The sequence below is a fragment of the Phyllobates terribilis genome, unplaced genomic scaffold (genome assembly GCF_046119375.1).
Source record: "Phyllobates terribilis strain yellow unplaced genomic scaffold, ASM4611937v1 Scaffold_168__1_contigs__length_4147262, whole genome shotgun sequence".
NCBI classification, from domain to species: Eukaryota; Metazoa; Chordata; class Amphibia; order Anura; family Dendrobatidae; genus Phyllobates; species Phyllobates terribilis.
Window position 1 is genome coordinate 550,837 of NW_027362928.1, and position 14,173 is coordinate 565,009.

The following is a 14,173-nucleotide window of genomic DNA, read 5'->3' on the forward strand; positions in this document are numbered from 1 at the left end:
GAAAAATCCAATGAGGAGAAGAAAAGCAAAGCCAAAGAGTCCATCCCAAAATCCGACAAACAAGCAAAATGAACAAAAAACATTGAATTCAATTCTTTCTGATTTTAGAAACTGCATTAAAGAAGGGGTGCACCGGTCCTGGAGATACTGCAATACCAGGTCAATGCGTGGAGTGGACAGAGCAAGCTCTTTTTCCATCTCCCTGTTCTAAAAATCCATTTAATATATGGTCCCCAGATAGGGGACGTATCAGATATTAAACTGATAAGAACAGATACTACACTTGATCTTAGCCAAAAGGCCGAGACGCGATAACCAGAATTGGTTTCAAACTACGGAGCCACCCAAGGATCCTGAAAAGTCCATTTGTGGAGATGAGCTCCTGGACTCCCGTTAAGAAGACATGTTGTCAACCTCTAGATCCCTTACATGCCTGCACTTTTCGGCTTGCTGCTGCTGCAATCCACGCGTTTTAGATCTGCATAACTCCACCTCTTTAAACACAGCACCTTCACCCCCTGCTGTTCCCACCCGCCTCAACACCGTTGGAAGGGAGGAGAACCAATTAAGGCGGGGGGTGGGGTGGAACGAGCAGCTGTCTACCCTTAGCAGGAGGGCTCCTGATTACATACCTCTCCTGCTGCTGCTGCTGCTGCTGGCTGTCCAGCAGCAGACTGAAGGTGGCTGCTGCTGTGCACAGGTATATAAAGGCTCAGAGCCTATTATGACACGCGCAGCCAGCGTTCCATTGCCACATTCCATCTACTGCAGGCAGGATACCTGGCTGGCTGAATGTCGCTGAGAAGCTCACAGAGACCGCCATAAGCAACAGTTTAACAGAATGCCACAGACTAATCAACCAAACTTTTTGGGTTGGGTTCTCTTTTATAGTCTGCAGGCATTAAATGAAAGAAGTCAGTGTTCCAGCAGAAGGAGACAACGTTTCAGAAAAGGCATTGTAGCAAACCAAAAAAGAAATTTTAAGCGCAGCAGAGTAACCAGCGCACATACCTGTTAGCTCAGGTGAGTTTAAAAGGCTGCTGTTGATAACAAGGGCATTTGCTAAATAGATGGTGTGTGTGCAACAATATACTGAAAGGTCAATTATATTGTGCAGCTTATCTCACCACCTGTAGTTATTTAGGTGAAAGCTCCAAAATGCTTGCCTAATATGTCTGTTTATCCAAAAGGAAGTAAAAAGGGAGAGCTAGAAAGATAGCATTGCATCACATTACATGGCAATGCAATGCACAGTTGCTGAAGTTGAACCAAAATGAGCTTGTAATCTGGCTTCTGCAACTTTGAACATGAAAAATCCAATGAGGAGAAGAAAAGCAAAGCCAAAGAGTCCATCCCAAAATCCGACAAACAAGCAAAATGAACAAAAAACATTGAATTCAATTCTTTCTGATTTTAGAAACTGCATTAAAGAAGGGGTGCACCGGTCCTGGAGATACTGCAATACCAGGTCAATGCGTGGAGTGGACAGAGCAAGCTCTTTTTCCATCTCCCTGTTCTAAAAATCCATTTAATATATGGTCCCCAGATAGGGGACGTATCAGATATTAAACTGATAAGAACAGATTTTTTTTTTTTTTTTTTTTTTTTTTTTCAGGTTTCAACATAATTTATTAAGTGCGTAAAAGATGGTTTACAATCAAAAACAACAACACAAACAGTACATTATTAAAACACAGAATTCCACCCATAAAAACCCCATATACGATTGGCATCCCTTCTCCCAATACATTTGACATCCCTCAAGTAATAAATATACATCTGGCTAAAAGCAATTTTAAGACAATCCTTCACAGAAATAGCATCACGTTTAAAAAGTAAAATATTGCGTGCCTTCCAAAGGGCGTCTTTAAAACAGTTAATCATACACCAACATATACAATACTGTTGAGGGGTCGGACATTTAAAAAGGCCATATAAAACATATTCATGGTTAAAATCTCTTAAACCGCAAGTCCATTTTAAAAGAATCCCAACTTTGTGCCAAAGTTCCTGTGCAAATGGGCAATTCCACATAAGGTGCAAGGTGGTTTCGTCATTAACACATGAGTCTCTGGGGCATTTGGCTCTGGCCACCAGGCCTCTCCTGTGTTGAAATTCTCTGGTGGGGAGGCACTGGTGGACCACCATCCATGCGATGTCCTTATGTCCATTTGCTAAGAATTTCCCGAAGACATTCTTCCAAACTTGCTTCGATCTCTCTTCTGAGAAATTTACTATGGGGGTCACATCTTCATTCCTCCTCAGAAAAGATAAAAGCTTCTTGCGGTCTTTAAAAATGTCCATATTAAAATCACCAAGGCTATAAAATCGAACAGTCTTTTCTAAGATTGCTTGGTGTTTGGGGGGGCATAGTAAAACAGGGGAATTCAACGACAACTTAAACCATCTTTTAAAAATCATCCCACAAGTATATTTTAAAAAATAACTTAGCGCACTATTACCATTAAAATGTTTGAAACAAAAGCAGAAATAATTTAAATACAAATAAATATGTAAGTCGGGGACATCCCTTCCGCCGTTCATTTTATTCTTCCTCATTATTTCTCGCCTTAATTTTTCCATTTTGGAGTTCCATAAAAACATAAAGATCATCCTAGTCATTTTTTTAATTAAAACATCAGAGGGGGGGTACACCATAGCTATATACAGTATGAGGGGTAACAACACTGATTTTATAATTAAAATTTTCCCCTCCATTGTTAGGGACCTCAAACCCCAAAATGATATTTTCTTTGACATTTTTTCTATGACATTCTCCCAGCTTTGAGTTCCCACATTCTCCTCGTTAAAAACAACTCCAAGAATTTTTACATTGTCTCGTTTTATAGTGAGCTGCGGGAGTTGGGCGGTGTCCCAGGATCCCAAAGTCAGACATTCAGATTTATTTAAATTAAGTTTAAACCCGGATGCCTGGGAAAAAAATTCAATGCGCAACACCGCCCTCCGGAGGGAAGCAGGGTCCACGCACACAACTGTCACGTCATCCATGTAGCCAAAGACTCTCACATCACTGCCACCTCCGCCTGGAACAGGAACCCCTCTAATCACTTTGTCTTTCCTTATTGCGCTCAGCAGGGGCTCCATGGCGCAGATGAACAGGATGGGCGACAAGGGGCATCCCTGCTTCACTCCGGACTCAAGGGGAACTCCATCTGTTAAAAAGCCATTAAGAGAAATTTGACTAAAACAATTTTTATATAAAATCTTAATACAATTTAAAAGCATATTAGGGATACCCATTCTTTTTAAAACTCTAAAAAGAAATCTATGAGAGACTCTATCGAAAGCTTTTTCAAAATCTAGGGCTAAAAGAGCTACATTTTGACCCCGGTCTCTGGAATACCAAATTACATCCCTTAATACGTTTAAAACCTCTGAAATACTTCTGCCTGGTACACTACAAACCTGCTCAGGCTGGATTAGTTTGGCAATGACACTCCTGAGCCGGTCTGCAACCACCTTAGCAAGTACCTTGTAATCAACGTTTAGGAGAGTTATGGGTCTCCAATTCGCTAGAGTACTGCGGTCACCTTTTTTATATATCAAAGACACCACTCCTCTCCTCCACGAAAATGGCAACTGTTCACAAATAAAAACTTCTTTAAAAAGCATAAAAAGGTCCTCTTTTAAAATGTCCCAAAAAGTAAGGTAAAATTCTACAGGTAGTCCGTCACACCCAGGTGCTTTACCCTTAGAGAAACTTTTAAAAACATAAAATAATTCCTCTAAAACAATATCGCGTTCTAAAAACTCCTGGTCTGTAAAATTTAACTTAAAATCGAGATCATTAAGAGCATCAGATAAAAAGGACTCATCTATACACTTTTTACTAAAAAGATGCTTATAAAAGTTAAAAGTAGCATTCAACATTCCCTGCATAGATGTTTCACCCTCTAGATTTGTGATCACTTCTCTTTTATCCATGACTTTTTTGAAGAAGAAGCGAGAGCACTTCTCCCCCTCCTCCAAGTGCTGCACTCTAGAGTTAAAAATAATCTCTTTCCCCTTTGTGTCTATGCAGTTCTGAATTTCAGTTTTTAGGCTAGCAATATCATCTCCCACCTCCACCCCTAGCTCTTTGAATTTAAAAAGTGTTTGCAGTTTGGTGTTAAGATCACTAAAACATCTTTTTTTCTCGCTAGCTTTACGTCTCCCTGCTTTTATAAAAAACATTCTGACTTTTTTTTTCAAATTTTCCCACCAGGTTACCATAGGGGCATCAGAAGGTTTTTGTCGCCGCCAGGCTTGATAGGCTTTACCAAAGTCTTGTCGAATCAGAGGGTCCTCCAGCAGGTAAGTACTTAGACGCCAGAGGCCCCTGTTGACCCTCTGTTCATCCCGGTATTCTAGATGCACCTCCAAGCCCTTATGGTCAGAAAATATATTTGATGTTAAAACACATTTTACAGGGTTAAAATCATCTGATAGGAAAATAAAATCGATCCTGGAGGACACCCCTCTTCCGGACCACGTATAACCAGGGTCCGTCGGCAGGAGTGACCTCCACGCATCGCATAATTTAAAATCAGTTATAAAATCTTTCAATAGATGACATGACTTATCCAATTTGCGTAAAGGGTCACCCCCTGCTCGTTGTTCACTAGCACAAAGACAATTAAAATCACCCCCTACGACCAGGGGAGATGACCCAGTACAGTACAATGGCAATATCCCAAATAAATTAATTCTCTCTTGCTTATCAGGGGGAGCATAAATATTCATTACACGTAGGGTAAAACCATTAAATTTAAAATGCACTAAAACCACTCTGCCTGGTACTATTTCTGTGACAGCATTTATAGTAATATTTCTCCCACGACAGAGGAAGCCCACCCCCGCTGACTTGTTGTCATTGGAGCCAGACCAGATGGAGGGCCCCAGTCTCCAATCTGTCTTGATATCATTATAATTTAGTGCATGTTGTATCCCGCATTCCTGTAATAAACATATGTCAAAGTCAGTGGTTTCTAAATACTTGAATAGAGCAGCCCTACGAACTGGGCTCTTTAATGACCTCACATTCAGTGAGACAAGTCTTATTGTGGGCATTCATAGGTCAGGGTGGTGGATCTTCCATGAGGACACCTGACTCAAAGCCCTGTATATCAAATTGCTCCAGGACATCCGGGCTAGAAGACCCAAACGACTCGATATTCTGTGAGCCGGCGGTTGCCCCCTCGTAGGTCACGGTTCCCAGCCACATTCCAGGAGACGCTGGGGATTCGACATTCCGTCTCTTTTTCGGGGCAGACTCCACTAGGTCACTGGTGCAGTCCTCCTCTTCCTCCACCTCCTCCAGGGGGGGAGACTGGTCCATCAGGACAAGATCAGCAACACAGATTTCCTGATGTTCGCCACCTAGAAGCAAAGCCCCCTCATCTGGCTGGCTAATCGCCCTGGAAGATCCTGAGGCCATCGCTGCGTGGTCCCCTGTAGCCAACCGCACAGGGGCACCACCCTCCAGCCCAACAGGATCGGTATCGGGAACCATCGATACGGAGGATACCCTCCCAGAAGGAGGACCCCCCCGCTCCGGTCCATGCGAGGTCCGCCCATCGTTAAGGGACTTCGATGCAGGTGCCGCCCCAGAGGGGCCTCCGGCTCCCTGCTCCATCCCAGCCTTCTCGCCCTTCGAACCGCCCTCCGACGCCGGCCTGCCAGTGAAGACCGGTGGGCGCATCGGCTCAGCTTCAGAAGATGCAGCTTCTGCGTAGGTCCTGGTCCTGGTCCTGTTGGGGCATCCTCGGAACATGTGCCCCGCCTCACCGCAGAGATTACATTTCCTCCCAGCGGGACAGTCCTTCATTAAATGTCCGTAACAGCTGCAATTATTGCAGCGGTCTACTTTCCTGCCCGTGCAGGACGTTTGGGTATGACCCATTTGTCCACAGTTCCTGCAACATACTGGCATTCCAGGATAAAATAAGTAGCCTCTGCTCTTACCGATTACGAAGGTTGAGGGAGGGTGTAGCATTCCTCCCACTCCACTAAGGTCCCTCTTTAGACGGGCCATATACCTTCTCTTGCCGCACCAGAAGCCTACCGCGTTCTTCACAGTACCCAGGTATCTCAGATCATCACAATAGCGGGTAAGGTAGGTCGAGATGTCTGCAGCTTCCACAAAGGGGTTCGGGAAATGCACCACGATGGGGATCTCGTCATAAGCATACAAGAGACAAAAGGTTAGTCCATCCAACTCATCTAAGTAGTTTTTCTCGTTTACCTTTTGTACGAGTTGCTGACAGCATCCCTGGCTCTTGAAGGTGATGGTGTATGTCCCCTTGTACTCGTTGTCCTGGAAGCAGAATATGTCTTCCCGCCGAAACTCCAGAACTCCAAGAAGAATCCTATGGCAGATGTAGTCCAAATTCTTCTCCATCCTCGATGCTGCTCCAACTTCAATCCTCACGGTGTTCCGCATCCGGGCATCACCCGATGAATATGTGAGCGTTGCCGGCATCCTTCACTCAGGAACGTACCGACTCTTCTCTCTGAAAGGCGCAAGCCTTCATAGGATCCCTTCCCGTTGCTCCCGGACTAATCCTTCCTCCCAATAGCAGCAGGGGGGTTAAGTCCCTCCGAAGAGGAACGATCCCCCCAGGCCGAGAGAAAGGGTACCAAGAGCACCTCACAGGCAAGACCACACAGGTAAACCTGATAGATCGTGCCAAAAGGCCGAGAAGCGATAACCAGAATTGGTTTCAAACTACGGAGCCACCCAAGGATCCTGAAAAGTCCATTTGTGGAGATGAGCTCCTGGACTCCCGTTAAGAAGACATGTTGTCAACCTCTAGATCCCTTACATGCCTGCACTTTTCGGCTTGCTGCTGCTGCAATCCACGCGTTTTAGATCTGCATAACTCCACCTCTTTAAACACAGCACCTTCACCCCCTGCTGTTCCCACCCGCCTCAACACCGTTGGAAGGGAGGAGAACCAATTAAGGCGGGGGGTGGGGTGGAACGAGCAGCTGTCTACCCTTAGCAGGAGGGCTCCTGATTACATACCTCTCCTGCTGCTGCTGCTGCTGCTGGCTGTCCAGCAGCAGACTGAAGGTGGCTGCTGCTGTGCACAGGTATATAAAGGCTCAGAGCCTATTATGACACGCGCAGCCAGCGTTCCATTGCCACATTCCATCTACTGCAGGCAGGATACCTGGCTGGCTGAATGTCGCTGAGAAGCTCACAGAGACCGCCATAAGCAACAGTTTAACAGAATGCCACAGACTAATCAACCAAACTTTTTGGGTTGGGTTCTCTTTTATAGTCTGCAGGCATTAAATGAAAGAAGTCAGTGTTCCAGCAGAAGGAGACAACGTTTCAGAAAAGGCATTGTAGCAAACCAAAAAAGAAATTTTAAGCGCAGCAGAGTAACCAGCGCACATACCTGTTAGCTCAGGTGAGTTTAAAAGGCTGCTGTTGATAACAAGGGCATTTGCTAAATAGATGGTGTGTGTGCAACAATATACTGAAAGGTCAATTATATTGTGCAGCTTATCTCACCACCTGTAGTTATTTAGGTGAAAGCTCCAAAATGCTTGCCTAATATGTCTGTTTATCCAAAAGGAAGTAAAAAGGGAGAGCTAGAAAGATAGCATTGCATCACATTACATGGCAATGCAATGCACAGTTGCTGAAGTTGAACCAAAATGAGCTTGTAATCTGGCTTCTGCAACTTTGAACATGAAAAATCCAATGAGGAGAAGAAAAGCAAAGCCAAAGAGTCCATCCCAAAATCCGACAAACAAGCAAAATGAACAAAAAACATTGAATTCAATTCTTTCTGATTTTAGAAACTGCATTAAAGAAGGGGTGCACCGGTCCTGGAGATACTGCAATACCAGGTCAATGCGTGGAGTGGACAGAGCAAGCTCTTTTTCCATCTCCCTGTTCTAAAAATCCATTTAATATATGGTCCCCAGATAGGGGACGTATCAGATATTAAACTGATAAGAACAGATACTACACTTGATCTTAGCCAAAAGGCCGAGAAGCGATAACCAGAATTGGTTTCAAACTACGGAGCCACCCAAGGATCCTGAAAAGTCCATTTGTGGAGATGAGCTCCTGGACTCCCGTTAAGAAGACATGTTGTCAACCTCTAGATCCCTTACATGCCTGCACTTTTCGGCTTGCTGCTGCTGCAATCCACGCGTTTTAGATCTGCATAACTCCACCTCTTTAAACACAGCACCTTCACCCCCTGCTGTTCCCACCCGCCTCAACACCGTTGGAAGGGAGGAGAACCAATTAAGGCGGGGGGTGGGGTGGAACGAGCAGCTGTCTACCCTTAGCAGGAGGGCTCCTGATTACATACCTCTCCTGCTGCTGCTGCTGCTGGCTGTCCAGCAGCAGACTGAAGGTGGCTGCTGCTGTGCACAGGTATATAAAGGCTCAGAGCCTATTATGACACGCGCAGCCAGCGTTCCATTGCCACATTCCATCTACTGCAGGCAGGATACCTGGCTGGCTGAATGTCGCTGAGAAGCTCACAGAGACCGCCATAAGCAACAGTTTAACAGAATGCCACAGACTAATCAACCAAACTTTTTGGGTTGGGTTCTCTTTTATAGTCTGCAGGCATTAAATGAAAGAAGTCAGTGTTCCAGCAGAAGGAGACAACGTTTCAGAAAAGGCATTGTAGCAAACCAAAAAAGAAATTTTAAGCGCAGCAGAGTAACCAGCGCACATACCTGTTAGCTCAGGTGAGTTTAAAAGGCTGCTGTTGATAACAAGGGCATTTGCTAAATAGATGGTGTGTGTGCAACAATATACTGAAAGGTCAATTATATTGTGCAGCTTATCTCACCACCTGTAGTTATTTAGGTGAAAGCTCCAAAATGCTTGCCTAATATGTCTGTTTATCCAAAAGGAAGTAAAAAGGGAGAGCTAGAAAGATAGCATTGCATCACATTACATGGCAATGCAATGCACAGTTGCTGAAGTTGAACCAAAATGAGCTTGTAATCTGGCTTCTGCAACTTTGAACATGAAAAATCCAATGAGGAGAAGAAAAGCAAAGCCAAAGAGTCCATCCCAAAATCCGACAAACAAGCAAAATGAACAAAAAACATTGAATTCAATTCTTTCTGATTTTAGAAACTGCATTAAAGAAGGGGTGCACCGGTCCTGGAGATACTGCAATACCAGGTCAATGCGTGGAGTGGACAGAGCAAGCTCTTTTTCCATCTCCCTGTTCTAAAAATCCATTTAATATATGGTCCCCAGATAGGGGACGTATCAGATATTAAACTGATAAGAACAGATACTACGCTTGATCTTAGCCAAAAGGCCGAGAAGCAATAACCAGAATTGGTTTCAAACTACGGAGCCACCCAAGGATCCTGAAAAGTCCATTTGTGGAGATGAGCTCCTGGACTCCCGTTAAGAAGACATGTTGTCAACCTCTAGATCCCTTACATGCCTGCACTTTTCGGCTTGCTGCTGCTGCAATCCATGCGTTTTAGATCTGCATAACTCCACCTCTTTAAACACAGCACCTTCACCCCCTGCTGTTCCCACCCGCCTCAACACCGTTGGAAGGGAGGAGAACCAATTAAGGCGGGGGGTGGGGTGGAACGAGCAGCTGTCTACCCTTAGCAGGAGGGCTCCTGATTACATACCTCTCCTGCTGCTGCTGCTGCTGGCTGTCCAGCAGCAGACTGAAGGTGGCTGCTGCTGTGCACAGGTATATAAAGGCTCAGAGCCTATTATGACACGCGCAGCCAGCGTTCCATTGCCACATTCCATCTACTGCAGGCAGGATACCTGGCTGGCTGAATGTCGCTGAGAAGCTCACAGAGACCGCCATAAGCAACAGTTTAACAGAATGCCACAGACTAATCAACCAAACTTTTTGGGTTGGGTTCTCTTTTATAGTCTGCAGGCATTAAATGAAAGAAGTCAGTGTTCCAGGAGAAGGAGACAACGTTTCAGAAAAGGCATTGTAGCAAACCAAAAAAGAAATTTTAAGCGCAGCAGAGTAACCAGCGCACATACCTGTTAGCTCAGGTGAGTTTAAAAGGCTGCTGTTGATAACAAGGGCATTTGCTAAATAGATGGTGTGTGTGCAACAATATACTGAAAGGTCAATTATATTGTGCAGCTTATCTCACCACCTGTAGTTATTTAGGTGAAAGCTCCAAAATGCTTGCCTAATATGTCTGTTTATCCAAAAGGAAGTAAAAAGGGAGAGCTAGAAAGATAGCATTGCATCACATTACATGGCAATGCAATGCACAGTTGCTGAAGTTGAACCAAAATGAGCTTGTAATCTGGCTTCTGCAACTTTGAACATGAAAAATCCAATGAGGAGAAGAAAAGCAAAGCCAAAGAGTCCATCCCAAAATCCGACAAACAAGCAAAATGAACAAAAAACATTGAATTCAATTCTTTCTGATTTTAGAAACTGCATTAAAGAAGGGGTGCACCGGTCCTGGAGATACTGCAATACCAGGTCAATGCGTGGAGTGGACAGAGCAAGCTCTTTTTCCATCTCCCTGTTCTAAAAATCCATTTAATATATGGTCCCCAGATAGGGGACGTATCAGATATTAAACTGATAAGAACACATACTACGCTTGATCTTAGCCAAAAGGCCGAGAAGCGATAACCAGAATTGGTTTCAAACTACGGAGCCACCCAAGGATCCTGAAAAGTCCATTTGTGGAGATGAGCTCCTGGACTCCCGTTAAGAAGACATGTTGTCAACCTCTAGATCCCTTACATGCCTGCACTTTTCGGCTTGCTGCTGCTGCAATCCACGCGTTTTAGATCTGCATAACTCCACCTCTTTAAACACAGCACCTTCACCCCCTGCTGTTCCCACCCGCCTCAACACCGTTGGAAGGGAGGAGAACCAATTAAGGCGGGGGGTGGGGTGGAACGAGCAGCTGTCTACCCTTAGCAGGAGGGCTCCTGATTACATACCTCTCCTGCTGCTGCTGCTGCTGGCTGTCCAGCAGCAGACTGAAGGTGGCTGCTGCTGTGCACAGGTATATAAAGGCTCAGAGCCTATTATGACACGCGCAGCCAGCGTTCCATTGCCACATTCCATCTACTGCAGGCAGGATACCTGGCTGGCTGAATGTCGCTGAGAAGCTCACAGAGACCGCCATAAGCAACAGTTTAACAGAATGCCACAGACTAATCAACCAAACTTTTTGGGTTGGGTTCTCTTTTATAGTCTGCAGGCATTAAATGAAAGAAGTCAGTGTTCCAGCAGAAGGAGACAACGTTTCAGAAAAGGCATTGTAGCAAACCAAAAAAGAAATTTTAAGCGCAGCAGAGTAACCAGCGCACATACCTGTTAGCTCAGGTGAGTTTAAAAGGCTGCTGTTGATAACAAGGGCATTTGCTAAATAGATGGTGTGTGTGCAACAATATACTGAAAGGTCAATTATATTGTGCAGCTTATCTCACCACCTGTAGTTATTTAGGTGAAAGCTCCAAAATGCTTGCCTAATATGTCTGTTTATCCAAAAGGAAGTAAAAAGGGAGAGCTAGAAAGATAGCATTGCATCACATTACATGGCAATGCAATGCACAGTTGCTGAAGTTGAACCAAAATGAGCTTGTAATCTGGCTTCTGCAACTTTGAACATGAAAAATCCAATGAGGAGAAGAAAAGCAAAGCCAAAGAGTCCATCCCAAAATCCGACAAACAAGCAAAATGAACAAAAAACATTGAATTCAATTCTTTCTGATTTTAGAAACTGCATTAAAGAAGGGGTGCACCGGTCCTGGAGATACTGCAATACCAGGTCAATGCGTGGAGTGGACAGAGCAAGCTCTTTTTCCATCTCCCTGTTCTAAAAATCCATTTAATATATGGTCCCCAGATAGGGGACGTATCAGATATTAAACTGATAAGAACAGATACTACACTTGATCTTAGCCAAAAGGCCGAGAAGCGATAACCAGAATTGGTTTCAAACTACGGAGCCACCCAAGGATCCTGAAAAGTCCATTTGTGGAGATGAGCTCCTGGACTCCCGTTAAGAAGACATGTTGTCAACCTCTAGATCCCTTACATGCCTGCACTTTTCGGCTTGCTGCTGCTGCAATCCACGCGTTTTAGATCTGCATAACTCCACCTCTTTAAACACAGCACCTTCACCCCCTGCTGTTCCCACCCGCCTCAACACCGTTGGAAGGGAGGAGAACCAATTAAGGCGGGGGGTGGGGTGGAACGAGCAGCTGTCTACCCTTAGCAGGAGGGCTCCTGATTACATACCTCTCCTGCTGCTGCTGCTGCTGGCTGTCCAGCAGCAGACTGAAGGTGGCTGCTGCTGTGCACAGGTATATAAAGGCTCAGAGCCTATTATGACACGCGCAGCCAGCGTTCCATTGCCACATTCCATCTACTGCAGGCAGGATACCTGGCTGGCTGAATGTCGCTGAGAAGCTCACAGAGACCGCCATAAGCAACAGTTTAACAGAATGCCACAGACTAATCAACCAAACTTTTTGGGTTGGGTTCTCTTTTATAGTCTGCAGGCATTAAATGAAAGAAGTCAGTGTTCCAGCAGAAGGAGACAACGTTTCAGAAAAGGCATTGTAGCAAACCAAAAAAGAAATTTTAAGCGCAGCAGAGTAACCAGCGCACATACCTGTTAGCTCAGGTGAGTTTAAAAGGCTGCTGTTGATAACAAGGGCATTTGCTAAATAGATGGTGTGTGTGCAACAATATACTGAAAGGTCAATTATATTGTGCAGCTTATCTCACCACCTGTAGTTATTTAGGTGAAAGCTCCAAAATGCTTGCCTAATATGTCTGTTTATCCAAAAGGAAGTAAAAAGGGAGAGCTAGAAAGATAGCATTGCATCACATTACATGGCAATGCAATGCACAGTTGCTGAAGTTGAACCAAAATGAGCTTGTAATCTGGCTTCTGCAACTTTGAACATGAAAAATCCAATGAGGAGAAGAAAAGCAAAGCCAAAGAGTCCATCCCAAAATCCGACAAACAAGCAAAATGAACAAAAAACATTGAATTCAATTCTTTCTGATTTTAGAAACTGCATTAAAGAAGGGGTGCACCGGTCCTGGAGATACTGCAATACCAGGTCAATGCGTGGAGTGGACAGAGCAAGCTCTTTTTCCATCTCCCTGTTCTAAAAATCCATTTAATATATGGTCCCCAGATAGGGGACGTATCAGATATTAAACTGATAAGAACAGATACTACACTTGATCTTAGCCAAAAGGCCGAGAAGCGATAACCAGAATTGGTTTCAAACTACGGAGCCACCCAAGGATCCTGAAAAGTCCATTTGTGGAGATGAGCTCCTGGACTCCCGTTAAGAAGACATGTTGTCAACCTCTAGATCCCTTACATGCCTGCACTTTTCGGCTTGCTGCTGCTGCAATCCACGCGTTTTAGATCTGCATAACTCCACCTCTTTAAACACAGCACCTTCACCCCCTGCTGTTCCCACCCGCCTCAACACCGTTGGAAGGGAGGAGAACCAATTAAGGCGGGGGGTGGGGTGGAACGAGCAGCTGTCTACCCTTAGCAGGAGGGCTCCTGATTACATACCTCTCCTGCTGCTGCTGCTGCTGGCTGTCCAGCAGCAGACTGAAGGTGGCTGCTGCTGTGCACAGGTATATAAAGGCTCAGAGCCTATTATGACACGCGCAGCCAGCGTTCCATTGCCACATTCCATCTACTGCAGGCAGGATACCTGGCTGGCTGAATGTCGCTGAGAAGCTCACAGAGACCGCCATAAGCAACAGTTTAACAGAATGCCACAGACTAATCAACCAAACTTTTTGGGTTGGGTTCTCTTTTATAGTCTGCAGGCATTAAATGAAAGAAGTCAGTGTTCCAGCAGAAGGAGACAACGTTTCAGAAAAGGCATTGTAGCAAACCAAAAAAGAAATTTTAAGCGCAGCAGAGTAACCAGCGCACATACCTGTTAGCTCAGGTGAGTTTAAAAGGCTGCTGTTGATAACAAGGGCATTTGCTAAATAGATGGTGTGTGTGCAACAATATACTGAAAGGTCAATTATATTGTGCAGCTTATCTCACCACCTGTAGTTATTTAGGTGAAAGCTCCAAAATGCTTGCCTAATATGTCTGTTTATCCAAAAGGAAGTAAAAAGGGAGAGCTAGAAAGATAGCATTGCATCACATTACATGGCAATGCAAT

At 44.7% G+C, this 14,173-nt stretch overlaps 6 non-coding genes and 1 pseudogene across 6 annotated transcripts; all 7 read right to left on the reverse strand.

Moving 5' to 3' along the window:
* Positions 1 to 122: 122 nt before the first annotated feature.
* On the reverse strand, positions 123 to 313 carry LOC141208115 (U2 spliceosomal RNA). The gene has a single exon (XR_012278383.1). It is a non-coding gene; the product is annotated as a U2 spliceosomal RNA (small nuclear RNA).
* A 1,118-nt stretch (positions 314 to 1,431) lies between these two features.
* On the reverse strand, positions 1,432 to 1,650 carry LOC141208172 (U2 spliceosomal RNA; annotated as a pseudogene).
* A 6,176-nt stretch (positions 1,651 to 7,826) lies between these two features.
* Positions 7,827 to 8,017, reverse strand: LOC141208013 (U2 spliceosomal RNA). Its single transcript, XR_012278284.1, has one exon. It is a non-coding gene; the product is annotated as a U2 spliceosomal RNA (small nuclear RNA).
* A 1,115-nt stretch (positions 8,018 to 9,132) lies between these two features.
* Positions 9,133 to 9,323, reverse strand: LOC141208123 (U2 spliceosomal RNA). Its single transcript, XR_012278390.1, has one exon. It is a non-coding gene; the product is annotated as a U2 spliceosomal RNA (small nuclear RNA).
* A 1,115-nt stretch (positions 9,324 to 10,438) lies between these two features.
* Positions 10,439 to 10,629, reverse strand: LOC141208141 (U2 spliceosomal RNA). The gene has a single exon (XR_012278407.1). It is a non-coding gene; the product is annotated as a U2 spliceosomal RNA (small nuclear RNA).
* Positions 10,630 to 11,744: 1,115 nt separating this feature from the next.
* On the reverse strand, positions 11,745 to 11,935 carry LOC141208025 (U2 spliceosomal RNA). The gene has a single exon (XR_012278295.1). It is a non-coding gene; the product is annotated as a U2 spliceosomal RNA (small nuclear RNA).
* Positions 11,936 to 13,050: 1,115 nt separating this feature from the next.
* On the reverse strand, positions 13,051 to 13,241 carry LOC141208036 (U2 spliceosomal RNA). The gene has a single exon (XR_012278306.1). It is a non-coding gene; the product is annotated as a U2 spliceosomal RNA (small nuclear RNA).
* Between the last annotated feature and the right edge of the window lie 932 nt (positions 13,242 to 14,173).